Source organism: Hyla sarda, chromosome 9, assembly GCF_029499605.1.
Source record: "Hyla sarda isolate aHylSar1 chromosome 9, aHylSar1.hap1, whole genome shotgun sequence".
NCBI lineage: Eukaryota > Metazoa > Chordata > Amphibia > Anura > Hylidae > Hyla > Hyla sarda.
Window position 1 is genome coordinate 13,484,312 of NC_079197.1, and position 14,595 is coordinate 13,498,906.

General features: G+C 45.1%; 1 protein-coding gene across 1 annotated transcript in view; it reads left to right on the forward strand.

Moving 5' to 3' along the window:
* The first annotated feature begins 2,101 nt into the window (after positions 1 to 2,101).
* CACNA1B (calcium voltage-gated channel subunit alpha1 B) overlaps positions 2,102 to 14,595 on the forward strand; it is a 324,413-nt gene continuing 311,919 nt past the window's right edge. The window contains exon 1 of the mRNA XM_056539457.1: positions 2,102 to 2,168. The gene's annotated coding sequence lies outside the window, so the exon portion shown is untranslated. The remainder of the gene's footprint in view (positions 2,169 to 14,595) is intronic.

The following is a 14,595-nucleotide window of genomic DNA, read 5'->3' on the forward strand; positions in this document are numbered from 1 at the left end:
ACGTCTCAGGGGTAGCGGGAAGGCTGAGGGACCAGAAGAACTCAGCACCCACCTGTATCTGCTTCCGGCAGCGCTGGAGGTTCTGGCTCACGACCACGGGAGCGGAAGATCGTGATATCACGACTCCGCCCCCATGTGACGTCACTCCCCGCCCCCTCGATGCAAGTCTATGGGAGAGGGCGTGACAGCCGTCACGCCCCCTCCCATAGACTTGCATTGAGGGGGCAGGGCGTGACATCACACGGGGGCGGAGTCGTGATGTCACAATCTTCCGTTCCCGTGGTCGGGAGCCAGAACCTCCAGCGCTGCCGGAAGCAGATACAGGTGGGTGCTGCATGCTATATGGCGGGGACCCCTGCGATCAGACATCTTATCCCCTATCCTTTGGATAGGGGATAAGATATCTAGGGGTGGAGTACCCCTTTAATGAGGAAAGCATTGACCCATTGTGTGCTGCCACGGATGATCAGGAAATAAATATATATATGTATATATACAGTGGTCCCTCAATTTACAATATTAATTGGTTCCAGGATGACCATTGTATATTGAAACCATTGTATGTTGAGACCAGAACTCTATGGAAACCTGGTAATTGGTTCTAAAGGCACCAAAATGTCATCCAAAAATAGTGAGGATTAAGTGACAAAGTGAGGATTAAAGAAAAATAAGTAGATATCCAATACAGATAAAGCAAATCCTTATATATAAAAGTAAGAAAGATCTGCTGGGAGCTGTAATCACTATGTCAGTGTTTCCCAACCAGGGAGCCTCCAGCTGTTGCAAAACTACAACTCCCAGCATGCCCGGACAGCCAAAGGCTGTCCGGGCATGCTGGGAGTTGTAGTTTTGCAATAGCTGGAGGCACCCTGCTTGGGAAACACTGGTCTATGAAAAGGACAGAAGCTTCTTCAGGTGTCCCCACTTGGTGTCCAAAGGAGAAGCTAACCCTTTACAGGTAAAGAGTAGTACAGAACATGTTGTACCTCCCTGTACTGTAGGGGGCGCTACCAGACATCAGTCAGTGCATGCACTTCAGTAATACAGGTAAAGAGTACAGAACATGTAATACCTCCCTGTACTGTTGAGGGCGCTACCAGACACCAGTCAGTGTATACACTTCAGTAATACAGGGGTTTTACCAGTAAAATGCCCATTCTGATTGGTCGGTTCTTCCAGCCATTGACACGTTTTACAGATCTGCACTGTCCATAGCATTGTATGTTGAGTCTGGTTTCAAGTTACAATGGTCCAGAAAAGACCATTGTATGTTGAAACTATTGTATGTTGAGGCCATTGTAAGTTGAGGGATCACTGTATATATACTGTGTATATATATATATATATATATATATATATATATATATATAATGAGGAAATTATTTAGATCCTGTGAATCTCCCTTAAAGCCATATGCAGGTATTGACAACTAAATTATATTTCAAGTGGAAAATGAAAAAAAAAAAAAGTAATTTTTTTTTTATAAATTAAAAATAATCCTTTTTATTTTTACGCTTGGGATTTCAATGATTGAAATATTTTAGGGCTGAAAATAAATTAGCTTCTAGAAAAGAAAAAAAAAATTGCAACTTCAAAGGTTTGGAGCCGCTGCCGTTACCGGGTCAAAACAAGATTTCCATGGCCCCTTTGAACGTAGATTACTACTAAAATAAATATGAAATGCGTGAATCATGTGTAGCCTAAAGCGGTCGTAGGGGATAAAATAAATAAGCGGCTGTATTCTTCCAAAAATGGCGCCACCTCCGTTCACAGGTTGTGCCTGGTACTGCAGCTCGGTCCCTTTTGCTTCAACGGAGCTGAGCTGCATTACCGGATACAACCCGTGGACAGGTGGGGCGCTGTTATAAGAAAAATGTGGACATTGGTATTGTGATCACATCGGTTGCTCTACATGCCTTGATGCATGATAGGCCTTCGACATGTGGGTCCTAAGGCATTGTGAAACTACAACTCCCAACATGCTCAGGCTGTCAGGTCTTGCTGGCAGTTGTATTTTCATAACAGCTGGGGAGCTTCACATGGCTTTTAGTGCACCTGCTGAGACTTGTAGTTCCATAAGAAGCCACATGATGGAGACCGCTGCTTTACACATATGTCCTAGGTCACCTGCTGGGAGTTGTAGTTATACAGTAGCTGAAGAGCCAAAGGTTTGGAGACTACTATTCTGTATACACTCAGGTCAACTGCTGGGGGTTATAGTCCCAGAACATCTGAAGAGCTGCACATTGGAGACCATGGCATTAAGTGCATTGGTCCTGGTCACCGACTGGGAGTTGTAGTTCCATAACAGTTTGAAAGGCACAAGATGGAGACCGCTGCTCTACATATATGCCACGGGTCACCTGCTGGGAGTAGTAGTTTCACAGTAGCTGAAGAGCCACAGGTTGGTGACTACTATTCTACATACATTGATCCAGGTCACCTGCTGGGAGTTGTAGTTTTGCAACAGCTGGAGAAACACAGATTACCGACCACTGCTTAACATGTCTTGTCCCAAGTCACCTACTGGGGGTTGTAGTCTTGCAATAGCACGAAAGCCACAGGTTGGAGACTACTGCTCTACATAGATAGACCCAGGATACCTGCTGGGAGTTGTAGTCCCACAACAGCTGGAGAGTCACAACCTGGAGACTACTGTTCTACATACATAGGCTCAGGTCACCTGCTGGGAGTTGTAGTTTTGCAATAGCTGAAAAGCCACAGGTGAGAGAATACTCTTCTACATACATAGGCCCAGGATACCTGCTGGGACTTGCAGTCCTACAACAGATGGAGAGCAATAACCAGGAGACTACTTCTCTACATACATAGCCCCAGGATACCTACTGGGAGTTGTAGTTTTACAGCAGCTGGAGACCCACATGCTGGAGATTACTTGTCTACATACAGAGGCTCAGTTCATCTGCTGGGAGTTGTAGTCCCACAACAGCTGGAGAGCCACAACCAGGAGACTGGCTACTACTCTACATACAGAGGCTTAGGTCATCTGCTGGGAGTTGTAGTCCGACAACAGCTGGAGAGCCACAACCTGGAGACTACTTCTCTACATACATATGCTCATGTCACCTGTTAGGAGTTGTAGTATTGCAACAGCTGGAGAAACACAGGTGACAGACCACTGTTTTACATATCTTGGCCCAGGGTACCTGCTGGGAGATGTAGTCCCACAACAGCTGGAGAGCCACAACCAGGAGACTACTTCTCTACAAACATAGGCTCAGGTCACCTGCTGGGAGTTGTAGTCCCACAACAGCTGGAAAACCACAACCAGGAGACTACTACTCTACATACATAGGCTCAGGTCACCTGCTGGGAGTTGTAGTCCGACAACAGCTGGAGAGCAACAACCAGGAGACTACTTCTCTACATACATAGGCTCAGGTCGCCTGCTGGGACTTGTAGTCCGACAACAGGTGGAGAGGCACAACCAGGAGACTACTACTCTACATACATAGGCTCAGGTCACCTACTGGGAGTTGTAGTCCCACAACAGCTGGAGAGCAACAACCAGGAGACTACTACTCTACATACATAGGCACCTGCTGGGAGTTGTAGTCCGACAACAGCTGGAGAGCCACAACCAGGAGACTACTACTCTACATACATATGCTCATGTCACCTGTTAGGAGTTGTAGTCTTGCAACAGCTGGAGAAACACGGGTTACAGACCACTGTTCTACATATCTTAGCCCAGGTCACCTACTGGGAGTTGTAGTCCCACAACAGCTGGAAAACCACAACCAGGAGACTACTACTCTACATACATAGGCTCAGGTCACCTGCTGGGAGTTGTAGTCTTGCAACAGCTGGAGAAACACAGGTAACAGACCACTGCTCTACATATCCTGGCCCAGGTGGCCTGCTGGGAGTTGTAGTTTTACAATAGCAAAAGGCTGAAGATGCTTATTTTACATACATGGATCCAGGTCATCTTCAGTATATTGGGGGAGATTTATCAAAACCCGTCCAGAGGAAAAGTTGCTGAGTTGCCCATAGCAACCAATCAGATCGCTGCTTTCCTTTTTAACAAGGCCTCTGCAAAATGAAAGCAGCGATCTGATTGGTTGCTATGGGCAACTTGGCAACTTTTCCTCTGGACAGGACTTGATAAATCTCCCCCATTGTAGCTGGATGAACACAGGATAAGGACCCCTGCTCTGGATACATGACCCAGGTCGCCTGCTGGGAGTAGTAGTTTCGCATCAACTGAAGAGACACAAGTTGCTAGGACAGTGGCCTCCAAACTGTGGACCTCCAGATGTTGCAAAACTACAACTCCCAGCATGCCCGGACAGCCGTTGGCTGTCCGGGCATGCTGGGAGTTGTAGTTTTGCAACATCTGGAGGTCCACAGTTTGGAGGCCACTGTGCTCGGCCACTGCTGTCCATACATCCCAGGTCCCCAACCACGCAATGGTCTCTTCTTCACGTTGCGGCTGCAGGAATCTGCATCGATTTAAATAATTCACACCCTTTTATTCTAAATAATTAAAATTCACCGTCCAGAATGATTGTGGGAAAGCACGCCGGATCCCTTAGTAAGCGAGCAAAGGGCGTGAGCGCGCGTGACGCTTGTCCGTTCGTGAATTGCGAGCAGCAGCCATCGCGAGGGGAGTCCGGGCAGGATGGGGTTAATCCGCGCGGGTTTAAAGGGGAGGGGGACGGGTTACTGCTGCCTGATGTCACATTGTGAATAGCAGGAGTCGCTTGCTGATCCTGTCTTCCTTTTGTCATCTTATCTGATTCCTTCCTGACATGAACAAGGAAGAAGGAGGAGGAGGGGGGGGGGGTGCGGGATCTAATTTGGAAATAGCAGCTTTGATTCTGGGGGATGCTTGAGAAAAAAAAAAAAAATAAAGATCCATGCGATATACTGTATCTGTATTATCGCAGGGACCGATACATCTCGTGATTCCTAAAAAATACCTCCGGGCGCCGAGATTATATATTTTTTAAAGCAGATCTATAGGAATGAGTTCTTTAAGGTAAAATGTATCCATGTTAAAGTTAATGCCTATAAGGACACAGCCTGTTTCATGTTTTAGTTTTTTTTTTTTTTTTGCAATGGCTGTTACTCTTTCGATTTTTCCACCCACAAAACCATAGGAGGGTTTGTTTTATGCGGGACCAATTCCACTTTATAATGATATCACACAAATGGTGAGGGCGGGTGAACTTGAAAGTAAATAAATAAAATGAAACCCTGCAATTTTGCACCTTTTAGGGGTTTTATTTTTTGCGCAGTGCACTTTACGGTTACAATGACGCATTAACGTTATTCTGTAGGTCCAGACGATTACAACGATACCCAATTTATGTAGGTTTGGCTTTTATTTTACTACTCATCTTTTTTTACAAGTTAGTATGCCTAAAGATATTAGTGTATGCAGAAGGATCCTTGCTCAGTTATTCTCCACTTCTGACTTGTCGATTTTCCTTCATGGAACATCTACTTGTAGATGATTTGCCCTCTCATCATGGACTGGAGACAATTTGGGGTGAAAGCCTATTGAAAACCACATGGTGCTGTGTTTGCCACAATTTAACCCAAGATCTGCCTCAGGGGGAATTCTTGCAAATGGAACTATATTTGTTTGTAGCAGTATTTAAAGGAGTTATTGAGGAATAGAAAAACAATGCTAATTTCTTTTAAAAATAGAACCACCCCTGTCCTTAGGTTGTGGATGGTACTGACTTTCATGGAACTGAGCTGCAATACCACACACAACCTGAGGACAGAGGTGTTGCTGTTTTTGAAAGAAATAAGTTCTGGTTTTCTAACCCCTTTAATTTAAACAGGCTGGTCTCTGGGTAGAGAGGGTTGGACTTGGGAGACTTCCTCCCTGAGCCTTTCTGGGAGTCTCTACATAGAAACTGACTGAGGTGAGTCATGTGACCAGTATTCTAAACACTCTCACACACCAGCAAAGAGCAATCTGTTAACTCTTAGACAGCCATAATACCTCTCTCTGCCCGGTCTGCAGCTATACAGCCCCGTACCCAGCAAGATGCAATGCTCTGTGAGTCATAGTCAGCAGTAGTCGGACCAGATGGGTTAGACTTCAATGAGATGTAGAGCCTATGACCTTGTGCCCGATTTACTGCTTATCCTTCCTTGGACCACCTTTGGCAGGTACTGGATATTGGAAACACCCCACAAGACATTTTAGCGACGACCTGGCCCAGTCCTCTAGCCATGACAATTTGGGCCATTGGCTTGTTTGCCCATTTTATCTACTTCTACCATATTCAAGAACTGACTAGTCACTTGCAGCCTAATGTATCCCACCCCTGACAGGCGCCATTGTTACCAGATAATCCATGGTACGTATTGTATAGGTTACCGCTGCAGCTCGGCTTTTTCAGACTGGCTGCTCGGCATGAGCACAAGCCCCCCCACCAGCGTTCTCGATGTTCTCTTCATGCTGAGACGATTAGTCACTTCGCCCGCTGACCTTAGCCATGTTTCCCACCCGATCTTCATGTCTTCTTCTCAGAAATTATTGCTGGGTTATTTTTTTTTCACCATTTCCACCGATAATCCAGCCACCTGAGGTTGCCCCCATATTGACAGTAGGAAGAAAGGAGGGACGATTAGCATATCAAATAATGGTATTGTCCTGCCTGTAGAGCGAATGCCGCTCTGCAGGTCTCAGCGGGATTGTTTCACGCTGACACTTTGACGTAGCTTTTGTTGTCACAGTAAAGTCCTGTGCACGTTCTCTCCTGGGTTACAGTCAGTAGTGGCCCCCGCCGTGATGAAATAGTCATGCCTTCTAGCCATAGGAGAACCAGAGCTGCTCGCAAAGGTTGACATATGAATTAAGATGCTTGGGTGTCTCGACTTTTGACTTAAAGGGGTTATCCAGGAAAAAACTTTCTTTTTTATATATCAACTGGCTCCAGAAAGTTAAACAGATTTGTAAATTACTTCTATTAAAAAATCTTCATCCTTTCAGTACTTATGAGCTTCTGAAGTTAAGGTTGTTCTTTTCTGTCTAAGTGCTCTCTGATGACACCTGTCTCGGGAAACGCCCAGTTTAGAAGAGGTTTGCTATGGGGGATTTGCTTCTAAATTGGAGCCAGTTGATATATATAAAAAGTTTTTTCCTGGATAACCCCTTTAATATTAGACCAACCACAACAATGATGATGTCTGGAGGACATATGAATTAAGATGCTTGGGTGTCTCGACTTTTGACTTAAAGGGGTTATCCAGGAAAAAACTTTTTTTTTTTTTTATCTATCAACTGGCTCCAGAAAGTTAAACAGATTTGTAAATTACTTCTATTAAAAAATATTAATTCTTTCAGTACTTATGAGCTTCTGAAGTTAAGGTTGTTCTTTTCTGTCTAAGTGCTCTCTGATGACACGTGTCTCGGGAAACGCCCAGTTTAGAAGCAAATCCCCCATAGCAAACCTCTTCTAAACTGGGCGTTTCCCGAGACAGGTGTCATCAGAGAGCACTTAGACAGAAAAGAACAACCTTAACTTCATAAGCTCATAAGTACTGAAAGGATGAAGATTTTTTAATAGAAGTAATTTACAAATCTGTTTAACTTTCTGGAGCCAGTTGATATATATATATAAAAAAGTTTTTCCCTGGAATACCCCTTTAAAGAAGTACTGGAGCCTTAGACAACTTATCCCCTATCGGCAGGATCCGGCTGCCCTATGCCCCAAACGTGGTGTGAATGTCACCTAATACAGACCCACACACAGTACTGTGTGCATGGACCCTAAAGCTAATGCTATAGGTCCGTGGTCTCCAAACTGCGGACCTCCGACTGTTGCAAAACTACATCTCCCAGCATGCCCGGACAGCCGTTGGCTGTCCGGGCATGCTGGGAGTTGTAGTTTTGCAACAGCTAGAGGTCCGCAGTTTGGAGACCAATGGTAAAATATAATTTGGCTATGATAGTTGTCGGAGGAGGGTGTGACTACTATCTAATGTGTATAGGAGCCAATGACAAGTGCCAGGGGAGCGTAGGGTCAGTCATGTTGGATTACAACATGTGGTGGCCAAGTACGAGTACGGAGTTGTTACCCCGTACCCTTGTTGCCCTGTCAGGCAGCCTCCCTGTATTGTCCCCTGCCCCCCCCCCCCCCCTGCATCTGTTCTACTGTAATTGTATATTATCCCCTATGTTCTGTATATAAGAATGTTGTATCTTTAAGAAAGGTTAACATGTGATCACCAGTTGTCATGTGAGTTGTCATGTGATTGTTACCCAGGAGGTATCAGTGACCAGGTGACTTAAGGGTGACCAATGGGCTCCCACCAGAGTCTCCCCTATAAAAGTCCTGGGAGGAGTCTCTTCTCTCTCTTAGTTCCTGAGTCTTTGCTGAGGTGCAGTCGATCCTAAGAGTCTGGAGTCATCGGAGCCTCAAGTCAAGTCTACAAGTAAGCTACACTAGTGTTGGGCGCGAATATTCGCATTTCAAATTTTTATCACGAATATCGCAATTTCACCAATATTGCAAATATATTTACTATGTATTTGAAATAACCAATATTCACTTTTTTCCGCATATGCGCACATTCGCATATTCCTTCTTTTCACTTGAGGGCCAATTAGAATGATGCAAATACACTTGTCAGAGGTTATCAACAACATCCCTAGCAACCAATAGTAAAGTTGCCCACCCCCTCACTCTTTTCTTCCTCAAATACGCAAATATGCGAATACGCGAATATGCGAATATTCACATATGCTAATATTTGCATATGCGAATATGCAAATATAACGAATACGTGAAATTTGCGAATGTAGGGCGAATATTCGTCTATATATTCATGAAATATCGCGAATTCGAATCTGGGCAATGCCGCTCATCACTAATCTACAGTCACAGCTTAGTCTGTCTCCAGTCAAGTCAAATCAGTCACTGTCATCTATTGTGGCCTGCACTAAATTGTCCAAAACCACTGCAAGTCCCAGCAAGCCCTTATGGTCTCTGAAGTCACTGCTCACCTCTGTGGGCCTGGCAACACTGTATAGACTGTACCATCTGTCACTCAATAAAGCTACCGTTGTCGGTAACTTGATGTTGGAGTCATTATTGCCCCCGTGCCTAGCCCAGGATACAGCGGTATACCTTCGGGTGGTATTGAGGATAAACCACGCCCCGGCGTCACGTATACAAGGGCTTAATGCCATCTACCCCTAGGGTAATTCCATCTGCCCTGCATCACACCCCATACCACAAACATGCCCATTCTGGTTGTTCTTGGGGGGAGATGAGCCACCACCAGAGACGTCTGGTAGCGAACGAGCCAAAAAGCGACCAGGAGAGAGATGAAACGGCCAGCACTGCTACAGGTAACCATTCCAGCTCTGCTATATCTGGTTATCTTAAAGGAGATCTCTAGCGGAAATGAACTTATTCCCTATCTACAGGATAGGGGATAAGTAGCTAATGAGCGCTGGGGCCCCCGATCACCGGAAGGGAACCCGGCGCTCATTGAGGAACGTGTGGTGCTCCATTCATTTCTATGAGAGCGCCGAAAAGACCCAAGTACAGCTTTCGGGCATCATCGGCGATCCCATAGAAATGAATGGAGCGCATGCCCACTAGCGACAGACGACACGCGCTCCACACCGAGGGCCCCCCCCCCCCGCGATCAGCTACTTATACCCTATAGCAACCAATCAGATGGCTTCTTTCATTTTTCACAGGCCTTATTGAAAGCGAAAGCAGCAATCTGGTTGCTATGGGCAACAGCACCTCTCTTCCTCTACACAGGTTTAGATAAATAGGCCCCAAAATGACCATAGAAGTTCACTTGGGTGTAAAGTTTGGTTTCCTTGGTAGATCCTAATGTTTCTACTCCTCAAAGGAGCGAATTAGACGAACAAAGGGGCGGGGGGGGGGGGGGGGAGGGGGTGGGGGACGTTCACCGGTGCCCCCCCATCATGTCTCTCCCCACTCAGATTTTACTACAGCCATGGCACTCACACAAGCGGGACCCCGGGGGTGCATCTTGCCAAGTTGCCTCATGGTAAGTCGTTCCTGTGCTGACGAATCCTACATGACTCCTGCGCCGCCTCCCTAAAAGACAATAAGGATGTTAATGGCTTCCAATGCATCTTGTGTTATGAGTCAAAATCCTTGGGGGCACTTAACGCATTTAAGATATTTGGTTGGGGGATGGAGGGTTGGTGTGCAGGCTTAGTTACTATATAAACCTGCCCTTCACTAACGCAGTGTTTAACACAGTGTTCTCCACACAGTGCGACTCCAGCTGTTGCAAAACTACAACTCCCAGCATGCCCGGACAGCCAACGGCTGTCCGGACATGCTGGGAGTTGTAGTTTTGCAACAGCTGGAGGCACACTGGTTGGGAAACACTGATCTATCCTGTATAAGGGCCTCTCAACTATACCAGGGTTTCCCAACCAGTGTGCCTCCAGCTGTTTCAAAAGTACAACTCCAAGCATGCCCGGACAGCTGAGTGCAGCAGATGCCACCAATATCAACCCATGGGGGGAGTTGTAGTTTTGCAACAGCTGGAGATGCACTCTTTGGAAAACACTAACAGGTATCTTTGCACATGGCGAAATTTTCAGCCAAAATCCCGATAAAACATATTTATTATTTCTGTGCACTCCGATCAGAAATGCATTGCCGTCTATGGAGACAGCGCATTTCCGAGCGGTCCTAGTGCCGGCGGAACATGAAGATTTGCAGAATGTTCAGCTGCCAATTTTCCGCCATGTGAACATAGCTTCAGTATTTTAAAGGGGTACTCCGGTGGAAAACTTTTATTTATTTTTTATCAACCGGTCCCAGAAAGTTAACCAGATTTGTAAATTATTTCTATTAAAAAATCTTAATCCTTCCAGTACTTATTAGCTGCTGAACACTACAGAGGAAATTCTTTTCTTTTTGGAACACAGAGCTCTCTGCTGACATCACGAGCACAGTGCTCTCTGCTGACATCTCTGTCCATTTTAAGAACTGTCCAGAGTAGGAGAAAATCCCAATAGAAAACATATGCTGCTCTGGACAGTTCCTAAAATGGACAGAGATGTCAGCAGAGAGCACTATGGTCGTGATGTCAGCAGAGAGCACTGTGTTCCAAAAAGAAAGGAATTTCCTCTGTAGTATTCAGCAGCTACTAAGTACTGGAAGGATTAAGATTTTTTAATAGAAGTAATTTACAAATCTGTAACTTTCGGGCACCAGTTGATTAAAAAAAAAAAAAAAGTTTTCCACCGGAGTACCCCTTTAAAGATTTGGAATGCAGTACTATTAGGCTATATTTCCACTTGTTTCTTTTTTTTTTTTTTTGCTAGCGTTTTCTTTTTGTCCGGGGAGAAAAACGCAGGACAAACCGCCAGCGCATTTTTTTTTGTTCCTTCCTTTTGTGTGGAAACTGTGTTTTTTTTTTTAAATTTTCTCCTCCCGGTAGAGTATTTTCCTGGCCACATCAAGTACCCACAAACAGGCCAGCGGGGGCCCTCGAGGGTCCCAGAGGCTGCATCTATCAGGCACACGTGATACATCCTGGTGATATACCCTAAATGTTCAGATAAGATTAACCCTTTAGGGTAGGGTCACACGGGAGCGCATCCGCAGTGTATTTGACGCTGCGGATACGCTGCTGGCGGTCACAGAGCCACGGCAGAGGGAGCTCCCTGTTGCTGCCGTAGCTCTGAGTGTCTGCCCGTATCTGCGGATTTACGGCAACAGCAGGGAGCTCGCTTTTCCACGACTCTGTGACATCTGGCAGCGCATCCGCAGCATCAAATACGCTGCGGATGCACTTGCATATAACCCTACCCTTAGGGTACGATCACATGTACAGGATCTGCTAAATATTTTGCTGGATATTTTTTGCTACTGGTTCTGCTACCCGTTGACTTCAATGGGTAACAAAATCAGCTGCAGAAAATATGCAGCACAATATGCAGCATATCCTGTATGAGTGAATGTACCCATAGGCCATATTCACACAGCGGAATTTCCAAACGGAATCCGGTGGAAAAGATTCAACTCGAAAATTCATCAATTTCAATGGAATTCTGCTGCACCGTGCACACGGCAGAATTTCTGCAGCAGAAATTCTGTTTCCAGTCTCTGACAAAAGAATTGACATGTCAATTCTTTTGGCTGAATCCACTCGGAAATGCATTAGCAATGTATGGAGACAGCGCATTTCCGAGCGGTCCGGGCCGCAATACCCTTAGGGTACTTCACATGTACATATATTGCAGCAGAATGACAACGAAATTTCCGATCCTATTGTCTTTAATGGAACCCTGCTGCAGTGCACGGTACAGAATTTCCACGGCGCAAATTGAAAATTCAAATTCAGGACTCCGCCGAAAGACAATGGTGACGGTGCCTGTCCGAGCGGTCCTAGCGCTGACTGAACTGTGCACAGAATCCCTGTCCCATATTTTTTTTTTAGGTGGACAATCCATTGTGTCAATGCGCCTTTTTGTGTGAATTGGCATCCGAAAATCTTCTGTATAAAATCTACTTCAGAAAATCTGCACATATGAACGTACCCTTAGAGCCAGTTCACAATGAGAAATTCCAGGCAAACATTCTGAGTGCAGCAGATGCCACCAATATGGTTGATATTGGTGGCATCTGCTGCACTCAGTTGTCCGGGCATGCTTGGAGTTGTACTTTTGAAACAGCTGGAGGCACACTGGTTGGGAAACCCTGGTATAGTTGAGAGGCCCTTATACAGGATAGATCAGTGTTTCCCAACCAGTGTGCCTCCAGCTGTTGCAAAACTACAACTCCCAGCATGCCCGGACAGCCGTTGGCTGTCCGGGCATGCTTGGAATTGTAGTTTTGCAACAGCTGGAGGTCCACAGTTTGGAGACCACTGGTAAAATATTGTTTGGCTGTGAACATTGACTATACACATTAGAATAATGCCAGCTGAACCCGCTTTTAAGAGCAGAATTTGACTACTATTTGTGTCTAGGAACCTCCCAGCTCTCCGCCAATGGCAAATGCCAGGGTAGAGAAGGGTCAATCATGTTGGATATTAAAGGGGTACTCCGGTGGAAAACTTTTTTTTTTTTTTTTTAATCAACTGCTGCCAGAAAGTTAAACTGATTTGTAAATGACTTCTATTAAAAAATCCTAATCCTTCCAGTACTTATTAGCTGCTGAAGACTACAGAGGAAATTTGTTTCTTTTTTGGAACACAGAACTCTCTGCTGACATCGCGAGCACAGGGCTCTCTGCTGACATCATGACCACAGTGCTCTCTGCTGACACCTCTGTCCATTTTAAGAACTGTCCAGAGTAGGAGCAAATCCCCATAGAAAACATATGCTGCTTTGGACAATTCCTAAAATGGACAGAGATGTCAGCAGAGAGCACTGTGGTCATCATGTCAGCAGAGAGCTCTGTGTTCCAAAAAGAAAAGAATTACCTCTGTAGTCTTCGGTAGCTAATAAGTACTGGTAGGATTAAGATTTTTTAATAGAAGTAATTTACAAATTTGTTTAACTTTCTGGCACCAGTTGATTAAAAAAAAAAAGTTTTCCTCCGGAGTACCCCTTAATGTGCCCGTTCTCGTTGTTCTTGGGGAGATAAGCAACCACCAGAGGCAAATGGCAGCGAACGCTTGACCAAGCCAAAATATGCCTCTATGTGGATCAGGAGAGCTGAGCAGTCAGTACTGCTATATCTATTGGGTTATTTGGCGCCTCATACGTGAAGGATGGACATGTTGTTACATACAGATAACCTTCTGGCTTGTAAAATAGATATTTTATTTTATTTTATTTTTTTGGGATTAAACAGCGCTGGAATTTAATCCCTGGGGGGTAAAGACTGTACCAGTAAGTGACAAATAGCCGAGCGGCACCATTTTCAATACATTAACACCTAATTATAGGAAGGAATGCAGAGGCAGACACATGCCAGGGACTTAAAAGCTTCTCCCGTCCACAGGATGATGAAGCTGCACGAGGAACACTGTTATTTCTCTCCCCGGAACAGAGCGGAGACATAATGGAAGGAATAAAACAATATACAGTATCTCCCCTTAGAGAGTCCACCCCTCACAGTATATACAGTATATCCCCTTAGAGAGTCCACCCCTCACAGTATATATATACAGTATCTCCCCTTAGAAAGTCCACCCCTCACATTATATATACAGTATCTCCCCTTAGAGAGTCCACCCCTCACATTATATATACAGTATCTCCCCTTAGAGAGTCCACTCCTCACATTATATATATACAGTATCTCCCCTTAGAAAGTCCACCCCTCACATTATATATACAGTATCTCCCCTTAGAGAGTCCACCCCTCACATTATATATACAGTATCTCCCCTTAGAGAGTCCACCCCTCACATTATACACAGTATATCCCCTTAGAGAGTCCACCCCTCACATTATACACAGTATCTCCCCTTAGAGAGTCCACCCCTCACATTATATATACAGTATATCCCATAAGTGAGTCCACCCCTCACATTATATATACAGTATATCCCATAAGTGAGTCCACCCCTCACATTATATATACAGTATCTCCCATAAGTGAGTCCACCGCTCACATTATATATACAGTATATCCCATAAGTGAC